The sequence below is a fragment of the Cynocephalus volans genome, chromosome 4 (genome assembly GCF_027409185.1).
Source record: "Cynocephalus volans isolate mCynVol1 chromosome 4, mCynVol1.pri, whole genome shotgun sequence".
NCBI classification, from domain to species: Eukaryota; Metazoa; Chordata; class Mammalia; order Dermoptera; family Cynocephalidae; genus Cynocephalus; species Cynocephalus volans.
The window spans coordinates 72337596-72352326 of record NC_084463.1 but is presented as its reverse complement, the minus strand read 5'-3'; the positions used below and the strand labels follow the sequence as shown (position 1 = coordinate 72352326).

The 14731-nt window shown below is 35.4% G+C and overlaps 1 pseudogene; it reads right to left on the bottom strand.

Moving 5' to 3' along the window:
• Positions 1–2745: 2745 nt before the first annotated feature.
• LOC134374677 (cytochrome c oxidase subunit 7B, mitochondrial-like) lies at positions 2746–3000 on the bottom strand (annotated as a pseudogene).
• Positions 3001–14731: the final 11731 nt, after the last annotated feature.

The following is a 14731-nucleotide window of genomic DNA, read 5'->3' as shown; positions in this document are numbered from 1 at the left end:
GGAAAATAAATCAATCTTGGGGCATAAATATGGGTATAATATGTAAATTCATGAGCTTCCAGCTCATAAATGCCTTTAGATGGTAAGTGTAAATGGTGATGAGAAGAGCCCTAAGGCACTCCAATACCAACATTTGGGGTGATGCGGAGAGACTGGCAAAGCAGACATAACGTTGCAGATTCCGACTTCCTTTCTGTCCTCCAGAGTAGCTCTCTCTTCCTCAGCAAGAAAGTAGTTTTTATACTTGAGGATCACTGTTCTGTACTGCACGGTGGAAACTGAGCACTTGTTGACTCTGGGGGAAGCAGATTCCTTCTCAAAGCCTAGGTGCAGTGAAGTGGCAATGGTCTAGAGGAGCTGCCGGGACCGGCCCAGGTGGGAGTGGCAGCAACAGCACCAAGCTGCATCCACTAGCAGGAGCAGAGGCTACAAGGCAGCGACGACATCGGTGCCAGCTACAGAGGAGACCTTTACTAGTCACTGGGGGGAAGGAACTGCCCACAGTACTGTCCAGGGGAAGGGATTCCTCTGGGATAGAATTTCAGTAATTATTGTATAGGAGCCAAAGGAAATCTTTCCCTTCACCTTCTGAAGGTTCACTGAAAATTAGCAAATGGAAAGGCAGATTAATAGGAGAAAAGAATACACATTTTATTTTAATGTGCATAGCAAGGGGGAGTCACAGGAGAATGATTGCCCCGTAATAAACAGAGACCACTTTTATCATAACACACTTTCCTGGGACTACACGTACTCTGCATACCCTACTCTACCCCGAGCTGTATGGCCCCAGGTAAACACAAGCTACACAATAAATCACATCTCTGCACATCTATTCTTTAGCTATTTTATGCCTTGGTGACATAAATTTTAACTACCAATCTTACCTGTTGGAATCTTATTGAATTTTAAGATTATCATCTAATTTACTGGCTATCAATTCTATGTTTCTGCTGCCTGTACTAATGATACACAGTGTCCTCATATAATCTATTCCTAATTATATTCGTTAAAATATTGCAAAGGATGGATTTGATATCAGAACGTGAGGCATCATCTCTTTAGAGACATTGTTCAAATCTTCTGCAATGAGAAAAGTATCTATTTAACAAACATCAAGTTGGATTGAACATCAGATACAAAGTCATTCTATCAAAAAAAAAAAAAAAAAGTCATTCTATCATACCATCATCCAGCTGTTTGTGTCCATTTTGCCACAAAGATAATTGTGGGAGGGGTTGCCAAGTGCTTTGATGAAATTCAGACCTCTGCAGCATTACCACCAGTCTCATAAGCTTATCAAAACAGGAAGTGGGGTGTGTGGGGCCCAGATCATTCTATATGATTGCAAGTTATCTCCCCGTGAGCACTACTTCATTTTCTAAAAGCTCACATGCCATCTGTTGCCAAATTCACACTAGGATCTTACTTAAGATGGTTATTAAATTTATTTAATCTGAATTATCTGTAGAATTTCCTTTCTTCCTTTTTGAAAATTAGAATGTTGGCTCATTTCCAGCTGTTCCACTATTTTTGTAATTTTCAAAAATAATTATGTCAATGGTTAAATAATATCTTTTGCAAATTTTTTTTGAAAGTCATTTGTCCAAGATAAGAAACAAGAATTACTTGGAATTGCTATCTGTTTTTTTACAGCCTCCTCATTTATCTTGACCTCTGTTTCTTTCTTACTGATGTTTGCCTCAACCTTTTCCCCCCACCTTGCAGGGGAGTCAGGCTAGTCTGAGAGAAGCAGTAACCATGTAGATGCTGCTGGAGGATAGGATCAAAAAGCTGAAGCCAGAATATGATAGTGTGATTTAGTTGAGATCCACGAGGAACAATGAGTCTGAGCTAATGTCCATCAGAAGGACAAAGAGCACAAAGGACAGCAAACAGTGAGAGGTAAAGTCAGGATTCAAAAGCAAGCAAGGACCAAGCAAGTATGGTATAAGGCTGTTGTGTCAAAAATGGTAGCCACAAGCCACGTGGGGCCATCGATCACTTGAGATGTGGCTAGCACCACTGAGGAAATAAATTTTTAATTTCAGTTTAATTTTAATTATATTTAAATTAAAAATTGAACCAATATGAGATATTTTTCCATTAATGCAACTTCTTTGTTTCAATAGAGCTACACTTCACTTTAACGGTTGAATCACATAGGATGTTATTGTGACATTGTACTGTTCACTGTGTGCACATGTGTCCTTTCACATAAACACATCATGAGTCTAGTTGGTGTCAACAAAATGCTTTAAGCGATTTTTCCTACCTACCACTGTTACATTGTAATGTGATTATTTGAATGGTTTATGCAGATAGCACATGTTACTGTGATATCTATATAAATTTTAATTGGAAATTAAATAGAAATACTTATTATTTTAATTATAACATTATTATTGTTCTAATTTTAAAAGTAACTATAGAAAAAATTTTGTTTAAAACTAACTAAGGCATACTAGTGTGTAGAATCAAATGGAGAAGCAGAAGCCAATGCTATAACCAAAAGAGTAAAGAGAAATAAAAGGCAGGGAGAATAGATGAATAGGTGAAAAGAGAATTGTGAACAGATGAAATTAGTCACTTGAGACCAGAGTTAAATATCCAACAAAAATTTTTTGAAGGTTTCGAATGTGCTTTATTTCTTCAATAATGCCATATTTTAATGGGTACACAGTGCTTTCACTTGGCACCCATTATGAGTTGGTTTTGAAGTAATTATTATACCAGCTGAGATGATTACTGATCTCTCTCTTCCTTTGTGGTGACTCTGCCAACAGGGGACAGGTTCTGTTGTATTCCAACTTGTGGTGCTATATACGTCCACACAGCAATACAGAAAGTGGCTCCAATAGTCCTGTGTGCAGCGTTACTGTATTTGTCATGGAAATCAGGTCTACGTTTCTGGTGGCTCTACCTTGCCACTGTTTGCTGAATGCTTCAGAGTCAAAGACAACTTAGTGCATTTTTGGTCAAAGGAAACATTGTGAAGCTGAAGACAGAACTGCAGACACTGCAGCTGCTGGTTTGGTGTAACTTTGCTTCAGGTACTCCTGCCCCAACAAAATTTTTTTAAATTATGCTTAACATGATCTCTCCTTGTAACTTTAGCCAGCTATTAAATGGCTTGGATTCTGGCACAAAAAAGAAAACCATTTTTAGATATGACATGGTAAAAGAAATTATTTCAGTTATGAAAATGTTGCTAGAAAATTATTCGGAAAGGAATAAAAACAATATTTTAGATAAAGTAAAATATCTTCAATTAAGCAACCAAACAATTGCCCATAGCACACAAACCCTTTTTAAGAATATCAAAGATCAGTTGATTCAAAGTTTGAAAAGTTGTGAGTACTTTTCTTTACCTTTATGAGTCATGCCCAATTAATACTTTGGGACTCAAAGGACTTCCAAATTTAAGAAAAAGTGTTGTCAATTCATAGACTAAAATGTTTTATTGGTGGTACAGAAGTATTTGAACCTTTTACAACTGTCGAAAGAATTTCAGCTAGATATGAAAAAAATAATTTCTATCATGATGGAGGTGCTTCAGCTGTTTGGGAAAAAAAATCTGGATTTATAGGAATTTCAAAACAAGAGACTGATGTGATGTTTCCCTTATTGCTTTTCTGTCATCATATAATATGAAGAGACTTCAAAAAGTTTGTGTAAAAATAAAATTAAATGATAATATGAATCATTCCATGAACTTTTTGAAGTACCCTAGTACATATTGAAAATATTTGTGCTGTTTTCTGAATCAGACTCATGGAAAGCATAGTGGATACAGTTATTAAAATTCTTCAGTATATACATGCAAACGCTACGAATCAGTGTCAGCTTATGAAACTATTGAAAGAAGTAGAAGACTCTGACTTTAATGATCTTGTATTGTTTGCCAATGCTTAGTGGTTGAGTTGTAAAAGAATTTTACTCTATTGTTAATTCCTGTTCAAAATTTTCTTTAAATAATATTTGCCAAATTTTCACTAATCAAGGACAAAAGCTGTCAGCATGATCTCATGCTAATACGCTCACTCATAGCATACTCAAAAGCCTAGCTGCTGGGAGTTCTGGCTACTGATAAATCTCAGCCGGACTCTCCTGAGGTGTCCTAGTGAGGTGAAAGGAGCAGCCTCACACTTGGCTTCTCAGACAGCATCCTGGATGCTACCTAATGATTCCATGTGGGAGTACAGCACTTGGCCCCTTCAATTAGAGACATTTTTGTAGTGCCATCCCAGTTTCAGAGTTTCCTGGGAGACCCGCTGAGACCTCCGTTGTAACTGCATTATGATTCAAATTGTATCTCTGCTCAGTCTTGCTTCTTTCATTCCCTTACAGGCACTGTCTCTGAGCACTCCCTGCAACCCAGTTTGTACTCAGAGTGTCCGTCTCAGGGTCTGTTTGCCCGGGAATGGAATCCATAACAGTCACAAAACAAACAAACAAAAGACAACATTGCTTTTTTCACTTAAGGCCCCTGTTTTTTTTGTTTTTTTTTTTTTTACTTTATCAACCAGTTCTTTCATGAGTGTCAGATGTTACCACTTCCTTTATCTTACAAGAGAAGAAATTTACCAGTGAGGTAAGTCAAGAAGTTATCTTTAGAATATTCGTAAGAATTATCCTTGGGAATGCATTTAATAGCATAAGTTTGCAATCTGATTTCTGAATAGTTGGAACCCCAATAAGTAATGTCTTACCACTCTTGATTCATCATTTGAAATGCTGTAATTTTTTCTAAGTCATGTAGTATATAAATTCCTACTTATTGGGATGATCAACCTCAGCCACATTCAGAAATTTTTTTACTCATCAGAACAGAAATAATTGGCAACAGATAAAGGACTTTTAATGATATTTGATGAGGGCTATTTTTCAAATCCCTTACTAATACCTAATACCTAATACACCAGTACTCTCAGTTTCTAAGTCAATATACTGTACTTTAAAAGGAACTAATGCTTTCTTTGTTAAGAGAAAGTTTCTCAATCTGTCCGAAAAGCAAATTTGTTCACGTTTTCACTTACGGATTTCTATTCTTTCTGAATTCTCAAGTATAAAACAGGATAACATGAAATCAAGTAGTTCTATTCAATTATTAAATAAAATCCTGTAGATCATATTGGACAAGTCCAGTGGATGAGTCAGAATTATTTTCTTCAACAATGCCTTTTGCCCCATATTATATTAAATTGCATTTTTCTTATTTAATCTACAGACTAAAATGATAGGAATAATTGCTTTCTATTTTCTGATCTTTATTAATGGTAAATGAACATTACCTTTTAAACACTTAAAAATCATTTTTTCAACGTTTTTGCCAAACATCCAGAGAAAGTCTCTTCTTTATTATAAGGTTTTTCCCATAGTAACATAATGACAATACAATTGAGTTAACTATGTCAAAATGTTCTTCATAAACTCATTTTACCAGCAAAATAACTCCAAATCTGACATTTACTGTTTTTGAATATTCACTGATGATTCCTGTTTGGCTGTGACTTAATAGACCAATTCCACCTTAAATTACTGAATGTGATGCTAGATGTCTTTCAGCATTTCTGGAAGGTCTCAGCCACTAGCTCTTTATATTGGATTTCCCTCAGTCTCTTTATTATCTCCTTAAGGATCTCAAATTAGACAAAGATAGGCCCTGCCTTCGTGTCTATCAACGTTTTCATTTTTCCATTTCTTCATCTCTGTATGCTGCAATCTAGTAGTTTCTTCAGGTCACCTTTCCAGTTTAGTAGTTATCTCTTCATAAGCACTTTAAGTGTTTTTAATTTTAATTAAGGTTTTAATTTCACGAATTATTTCTCAAGTTTTAGAAGTTCTATTTTGTTCTTTTACAAATCTGCCTGCTAATTTTTTATGATCTCTTACCCTTTGTCCATGTTTTCAGTTCCCTCTTTTATTTCTTTAAAACAAAGGTACTTCTCTTATATTTGATTTTTGATGATTCAAATATGTCTTGTGACTTTATCTGAAAGCTCATATTCATTTGGTCTCTATCAATGGGTTTTGAGACCCAATTAAGGATGCATTCCTCAAGAAACAAGTCAGGCAACTTAAATTTTTTCAATAGCTGCATAATGTTCCATGGTCTAAACATATTATTTATTCAACCATTTCTCTACTGACAGAGATATTGGAGGACATAAAAATATCATGTATTTCCTCTCATAGGTATGAATTCCATTTTGAGTTTGTTTTTCTCAGCTGCAGTGATAGGTTACTGTGAAAAATTGACACAACCTTGTTTCAAAATATGAAGAACTGCCTTATCTTTCATCAGTTGGCATCAACCCCTCAAAACAAGAGCTAAACTTACCGAGTTCTTTCTATGTATCAGACCCTTTTCTAAATACCTCACAAATATTAACTCATTTAATCCTCACGACTCTCTTTAAAGGTATATACTAGTATTATTGCCATTTTACAACTGAAGTACAAACTGGTGCATAATGGGTAACTTGCTCAAGATACCACTGACTTAGGCTCTCTAGAAGCAGAAATTGGAACAGGGATTCAGGAACACATGATCTGCTGAGGGTGTACTACTCTTCAGGAAAGCCTCTAGCAAATGAGAGCTGCCCCATATGGCAGAATGAGCTGAGCAAGGCAGGGCTCTAGCCTTAGCCTGATCTGCAAGGGAAGGTCAGGGATGGCAATGGTAGCAGCTGAGGTGATGGTCCCAGCCTCGCATCAGCCAGAGGTAATGCTGTAAAGTAGGTCACAGATATAAGCTGTTAGCAGCTCTTCCAGCATCTGAGATTTGTGTGCATGGGGAGATAAAGGGGATATGGGCTGGGCACCAACAGTACTGTCACATAGCTGGGAAGGAGAAAAGTGGGATTCAAAGCAAGACCAACTAGCTCCAGAGTTGCACTGCTGCCACTACAGGATCTGCAACAAGCTCTGCTACGGCTGCCCCCAAACACCTTGAGTACTGCCCTCCAGGAAGTCCCTGACTTGCCAAGCCAAGCACTGGCTCCAGTTTTCTAGAGAGATGATAGCTTTTTGTTTGGATGGAATTTTATGCCCATTTAGTTCAGAAGTTCCAAGATCAATTCAATAATTCTCTTGCATCTATTGCTCCCAATTTGGAAAATCTTGTTCAATGCACATTTTGCACTTGCCCAGGGCTGGGGCCAGGTTACACAACCCTGAGAGTACTTCCTTAAATTTTGTATGCTATGTGCCTGTGAGGAAGGGCTATAATCCTACCCTCTCTCTTCAGACAAACAAAGTCTGCTTGGCCCTAATTCCAGTAATTGCCCTATGTTCATCTTCCTAGACCTTATTAGTGGGAAAAATTGTATAATAAGAGAGGTAAGTTATCTGGGATTGATCATATCAGCTTTTAAAACTTCTGAGTCTTCAGAATGTACTCAAACCTACATGACAAGGAAATATTTTCTATAGAAAACAAGCATGAATCAGCAATGGAAGGGTGGAAGACTGAGAATGAGGAAAAAAGTCAACACTGGAGTCTTTCTAGTATATATAAACAACTCTTTGGATATCATCTCTCTCCTGTAGTTTTCTCCAGTCTTCTTAGCCTAGTTCTCTTGCTCTAAACAAGCTTCCCCTGGTCTGAGAGAGCTATTTGCTAGCCAGCATAGGGAACTGTCAGTCCCAACATTTTCACCCTCAGAGGGATCATGTGCTCAGCTGATTTGGCTCCTGTAAGAATCAGTCAGGTCTGTAAAGTAAGGCAAATCATAACTAAAGCCAAAATATTTCACTATTTTAGTTATACTAAGTTATCATTTATATTGTCAGAGCTAGAGCTCAGACCCTCCAAACCCACTGTACAGACTGGGTCACCAGACCCCTCACATACAGGTCCATGGTAGGTAATTGGGAAAGATTCCAGGAACTGTTGGCAGATGACATGAGCTCAGCCCTCAGCTTCCTCAGCAGCAGCAACTTAGAGGTCCGGTAGCTTACAGGTCCGGCAGTGGCCTTGCAGAGGGTCCCGGGGGCACTAGCAGCAGCAGCCTGCAGCAGCAGTAATGGTGGCCTCCCCATACCCCCCCCATGGGGGGCATTCTGGGGATGGGAGGCACCATGGATCAGAGTCACTCATCCTTATACTTAAGTCCATAACCCAGGTCACCTGGGTGCACATGCGCAATTACACTAGACGATAACCAAGGAACACCTGAGCACATATGCCTGTTTACATCAAATGCTCAGCAAGATTCTGAACATCTGAGGGGCCCTGACCATTTTTCCTATATTTTCCCAACAAGGTCCTAGGACAGATATCTAGTGTTTTTTAATCTCAAATCATGAATTGGCCTGCAATATCTCCCCATGCACCCAAACCCCAAATGCTGTGAGAGCTGCTAACAACTTACACCTGTGACCTACTCCAGAGACTTATTCTTGGCTGATGTGAGCCTGGAACCATGACCATAGCTACCATAGCTCTGAAATTATGCTTGTGACACTTACTCCACAGGATCAAATGTAATAGGCATACTTTATTTTATCATGTGTTTCTCTTCATTCAACTAAATAGTAACAGTTATACAAATTATTGACTTTTAATTGGTTCTTATCTCCTCTATCAAATTTAAGTGTTATGTTCTATATTATCTTGATATCTCAATTTTCCTATTTCTATTTTTTTCTTTCTTATTGCTCTCCTTCTTCACCCTCAACCAGTATTACAATCATTTCTGTAATATTTCTTCACACTTCCTGTCTTATGTGAAGAGTCCTAGGGGAAAAAAAGATTAAAATTTCTCTTATCATTCACTCTTGAGAATCCATTTGCTCACCAAATAGATTCTCCAAAATGAAATATTTAAATAATAGTTAACCACACATCTTTCTTTAAGAGAAGATAATCCAGAATTTCTACAATGGATCAATAAAATGTCAAGCATATAGAAAAAATTACTAGATATGTGAAGAAGCAGGAAAATAGGCCTTATATTCCAAATAAAAAATAGTCTATAGATGCAGACCTACAGATGACTCAGATGTTGAAATTAATACATAAGAACTTTAAAATAGCTATTTAAAACATATTAAAGGATTCAATTAAAAAGATGAATAAAATGGCTGGATAGGGAATTTTAGCTGTTTTCTACTCTTTTAAAATCACTTTTCAATTCTCTCAGGTATATACCTAGGAATGGGATTTCTAGGTCATATGGTCATTCTATGTTTAATTTTATGAGGAGTTGTCAAACTGGTTTCCACAGTGACAGGACCATTTTACATTTCCATTAACAATATGCAAAAGCTCCAATTTATTCATATCCTTACCAATACATGTTCCATTTTTTAAATTATATGTGGGGTGGCCTGTTAGCTCAGTTGGCTAGAGAACTGACTTATAACACCAAGGCCACAGGTTCAGATCCTCATACCAACCAGCCACCAAAATAAATAAATAAATAAATAAAAAATAAAAAATAAAATAAAATTATATGCATCCTACTGAATATGGTAGGTTTTAAAACATATGTAGAAATAAAATAATGAATATGTAAAAGGTGAGATGGGCATAAATTAAATTATAATGTTATAAGGTTCTTTGTTGTACTTGAAGTAGGAAAATACTCAAAATAGAAATTGATAAGTTATGAATACATATTACAAAGATATGCAAAGAAACATAGCTAAGAAACCCATAAAAAATAAAATGGAACAGTATAAAATAATCCAAGAAAAAGCAATTAAAAAAGACCAATGATCAGAATGGAAAATCAGAACAAATAAAAAGGTGGTAGACTTAAATCCAATCATATCAGTAAGCACATTAAATATAAATGGAAAAAAACACTTCAACTGTAGGACAGAACTCATGACACTGGTATAGCAAAAAAAACCAAGATCCCAACTAAGTGCTATTTTATAAGAGATACATTTTCAATATGAGGGCACACATACATTGAAAAAAAGGAGAGGAAAAGATATGAAAGGCAATACTAATCTTAAGAAAGATGGTTTTGTTACTTTAACTTTAGACAAATGAAACTTCAAGAAAAAGAGTATTACCAGAGACAGAAAAGGACATTTCATAATGGTAAAAGTGTCAGTCTATGAAGAAGACATAACAGTCCTAGGTACATAAATACCCAATGACATAACTTCAAAATACAAAAAGCGTAAATTGACAGAAATAAAAGAAATAGACAAAACTACAATCACTGTTAGATATTTTGTCACCCAGGAGTAAGGCAAGGATGTTGACAATAATCACATCTATTCAACATTACTAGAGGTCCTAACTAGTGCAATAAAGTAAAGTAAAGAAAAGAAACACAGATTGTAAAGGAAGAAATATAATTGTTTTTATTTCTAGATGACACGATCATTTACCTAGAACATCCAGAAGAATCCAAGAAACAGCTACAATAGGGAATTTAGCAAGGTAACAGGATACAAGATCCATATGCAGAAATCAATTTCATTCCTACATGCTAGCTATAAATAACTGAAAATACAATTAAAAATACTATTAATTGAAAAGCTAAATTTAAAAAATAGTATTTATTATAGCATCAAAAAGTATAAAATACTTAGCAATAAACTTAACAAAAGTTGTGAAAGGTCTTTGCACTGAAAACAGAAATTAAGGAAGACAAATAGATGAAGGATATTCACTATGTTCATGGATTAGGCGATTCAGTAACATTAAAATGCCAATACTCCTCAAATTGATCTATAGATTTATTTAAACATGATACTAATCAAATTCCCAGCAGTCTTTAAAAGAGGTATTTAGGGGCTGGCCCGTGGCTCACTCGGGAGAGTGTGGTGCTAATAACACCAAGGCCACGGGTTCGGATCCTATATAGGCATGGCTGGTTGGCTCACTGGCTGAGCGTGGTGCTGACAACACCAAGCCAAGGGCTGAGATCCCCTTACCGGTCATCTTTAAAAAAAAAAAAGAAAAAAGAAAAGAGGTATTTACAAGACAATTCTAAAATATATATGAAATTCGAAGGACTTAGAATAGCCAAGACAATTTTGAAGAACAAAGTTAGAGGACTTACACTAACTGATATCAGTGCTTACTGTAATGGTACAGTAATCAATACAGTATGGTATTGGCATAAGGACAGACAGATTGACAGAATAGAGAGTCCAGAAACAGATCTCCACATATATGGTCGGTTGATTTTTGACAAAGACACTAAAGCAATTCAAGCAGAAAATAAAATACAATTATTTGTATTAGGGAAAAACATGATACAATTTATTTTTAAGATAAACTGTATTGGAACAATGTTTAGAGAAAAAAGTTCACCTCACACTATATGCAAAAATTTATTTGAGCTGAATCATAGTCCTAAATGTAAAAGCAAATATCACAAAGCTTCAAAAAGAAAACATAAAATCTTTGTAATCTTGGGGTAGGCAAAGATTTCTTAAACAGGATATAAAACACTACATATAAAAGAAAAATTGTAAGTTGGGCATCATAGAATTAAAATGTTCTACTTCATCAAAAGCAACCAATTAATAAAGACTAAGGACAAGCCGCCAATAGGGAGAAAATATTCACCAAGCACATATCAGTTAAAGGACTCATATCCAGAGCATATAAAGAATTCTCCTAAATCAATAATAAAGAAATCAATTAAATTAAAAATTTTTCTGAGATGGTGGAAAATGTTCGTGATCTAGTTGATGGTTAGTTGAGTATATTCATCTATCAAAGTTCATGGAGCTGTACACTTAAGGTGCGTGCACTTTATACTATGTAAATTATATGTCATTACAGTACTGTGAGGATAAGATAAAGTAACCCATCATTTATAAGGGACAAACTTCACCATATTAAGAATAGGTCTATATTTAAGGTTGTTTCTTTGTAAATTTGATCTTCATTAGCACTTGTTCAAGGCTGCTCTAATTGTATTTTTCTGTAAAATATCATGAAGTTGTCAACAGACCAGGAAATTCCCAGCATTTACAATGATTCATATTTACTTTGGAATCAGAACAGCATGTTCCCTGTTAGAATTTACTTTCACTTTTAGTTCTAGATTCCTCAGTAGACTCTTTATATATAAAAATCTGCAGTGAAAAAGAATTAGGCTGGAACTGAAGTTGTCACAGCATTCTTATAATGTGAAATTCCCTCCAGAGAAAAAATATTTTTTATCATGATTACCTTCTAGAGAAAAAATATTTCTAAGTTGATTACTTAATAATAGGATATTGAGAACACACCACTATTCAGAGTTATCAGAGTTCAAGCCAGGAAGCAGGTGAAAAATCCTCTCACTCATACCTTGCTCACACATTAACAGTAGAAGAAAACTGGCAACCTAGAGGTAATAATGACTATCTGTGTCTACCTTGCCATTTCTCTCAAATGTTTCCTTTCTTATTTCTGACTCTAATAGAACATTTGGAGAGAAAATACATGTAGGTAAGTTGGGTGCTAAAAGGAAAAGGGAAGTTTTTATATAAAATATTTGGGATATACAAAGGGTTAGAAGGAAAATGAAAGCTATATTACACTATGAAAAATTTGGATGCAGGTTTAGAATCGAGAAAACCCAAGTAGGTAGATTGGCTCTATTTTCATTAGTCAGTCAACAAAGGTTTACTGAGTACCTACTATGTGCAAACTCCCTGTTAGTACTAGAATAATGCAGGGGACAAACTATATATAGTCCCTTCCCATATACAACTTAGAATTTATCCAGTAAAACAATTACTTTTCAAAAGAAATCAGAAAGTTGTATAAAATATGTTGATCTGCTCCAAGCCTTGACAGGTCAGATCCTACCTCTTATTACCAGTTTGAAGAACTTGGGGGAAAAAAAAACCACTTGGGAATCCTAGTCAGGTCGGGGATTTCTTAAGCTGTGGTTTTTAAATTGGGGTGTTTCCTCGGGTGTTTACAAAGACTCACCAATGAGTAAGTGGGAGCTCAAATAGTTTTAAGGGAATTAACAGCCTGATCCTAAACTTCCATTTGTAATTTTTCCTAAAACCGATCTGCCTGAAAACAAGAGCTATCAAGGTTACCAGTCTTGTTCTATCTTCTCACCTCCGTTCTCACAATGGTTCTCTCTCTTCCTACAAAAGACAGGCTCACCTCTCACCAATCCTGAGTTTTAAAATGGTGTATTGCACCTGGGTGTAAAAACTTCCTGGACAATTTAAAATAATCAGTATTAGTGCTGAGAAAATGAATGAGTCCAATATCTTCATATAGGGTTGCCAGATAAAATAAAAGACACCCAGTTAAATTTGAATTTCAGATTACTAATGAATAGTTTATTTATAGGCATGTCCCAAATATTGCATAACATCTTCATATACCAAAAGTTTATCCATTATTTATCTCAAATTTAAATTTAACTGGGTGTCCTGATTTTTAGTTTGCTAGCTCTGGCAACCCTGGGTAACAAAAGTTCAGTGGTTTCCAAGTTACTGATTTTAACAAAATTGAGTTGTACACTGATAACTAAATTTATCGATTAGAGATCACTAAATAATTTTTGGAATATAAAACATTTAAAAAATTATGAAAAAAATTGCTGTAACAACATTTCTTTTAGGCCTATCAACTGATTTATGTAAAGAAGGTTTTTTGTTGTTGTTTTGCAACTGTTTGGTATGGGAATCTGAACCCTTGACCTTGGTGTTGTAACACCACACTCAAATCAACTGAGCTAACCGGCCAGCCCAAGAAAGCTTTTTAACACTTATAGTCTATAGAAATGGGAAAAAAAAGGAACAAAATCTGTGCTGAACCCTATCATATTCCAGCAATAGGTAATAATCATGAGTGCATACTTGAATGACTTGTTTAAAATATAAACTGCAATGTCCTGAAAGTTGCATTTGTAATAACATTTTATCTTTAATAATTATCAAGTTATATTTATATATTTTTTATCAATTACGTATTGAAAGTAAGGAAAATAGTATAATGATAATGCAATCAAGGAGAAAATTTTTTAACATTTAGAACCTTATGACAGAGAAACAAATTAGGTTTCAATTTATATGTGTATTTGCTTCAGATATATGTGACAGAGTGATCATAAGAGATGTTCGATATGAACATATATTAACATTTGGTAGGAGAATTGGAATGTTCAAGGACAAAAGGCAATGATATGATATTTCTAATTATTAAAGACCGGACTTAATTGTTTAATGGATGATGATGGGTGTCAGATGGCTATTGTGTTAGAGTCCATCAAATACACTTGAAAGAGGGCTGTATCAATTTTATTCTAAAATATCTGTGTTTAATAATAATAATAATAAAACATCTATGTTTACATTTGGAGAACCTTTGCAAGTGCAACAATTTTTGTGTTCTAATGTTAAGTTAAAAATGGGCAAGGAAATATAGAAGTTTTCAAAATTTGTCTGGTGGATACGTGATTTAAAAAGCATAAGGACCACAAAATGTTTTCCATAATCTCAAAAGTGAGTTAAAAATATTTTAGAAAGTCTTGAACTAAGCAGGTTCAAAAGTGGATTGAAATCTCCATGTGATAAATAAACTTAGTCTTTCTGATATCATTCCAACTGGAACTTTAGCTGCTATGGACAGCCAAATCCATCTAACCAGAAGATGCGTCAGCTCAGCTCGATTTTGTGCTGAATGCTCTGGAATCCATTTCCACAGGATGATTCAGTCTTCAATAATGTATGGGTTTTGCCTTTGGTTAGCGATTGTCTTTGATGGACTGAGAGACAAGAAAATCAGATGAGT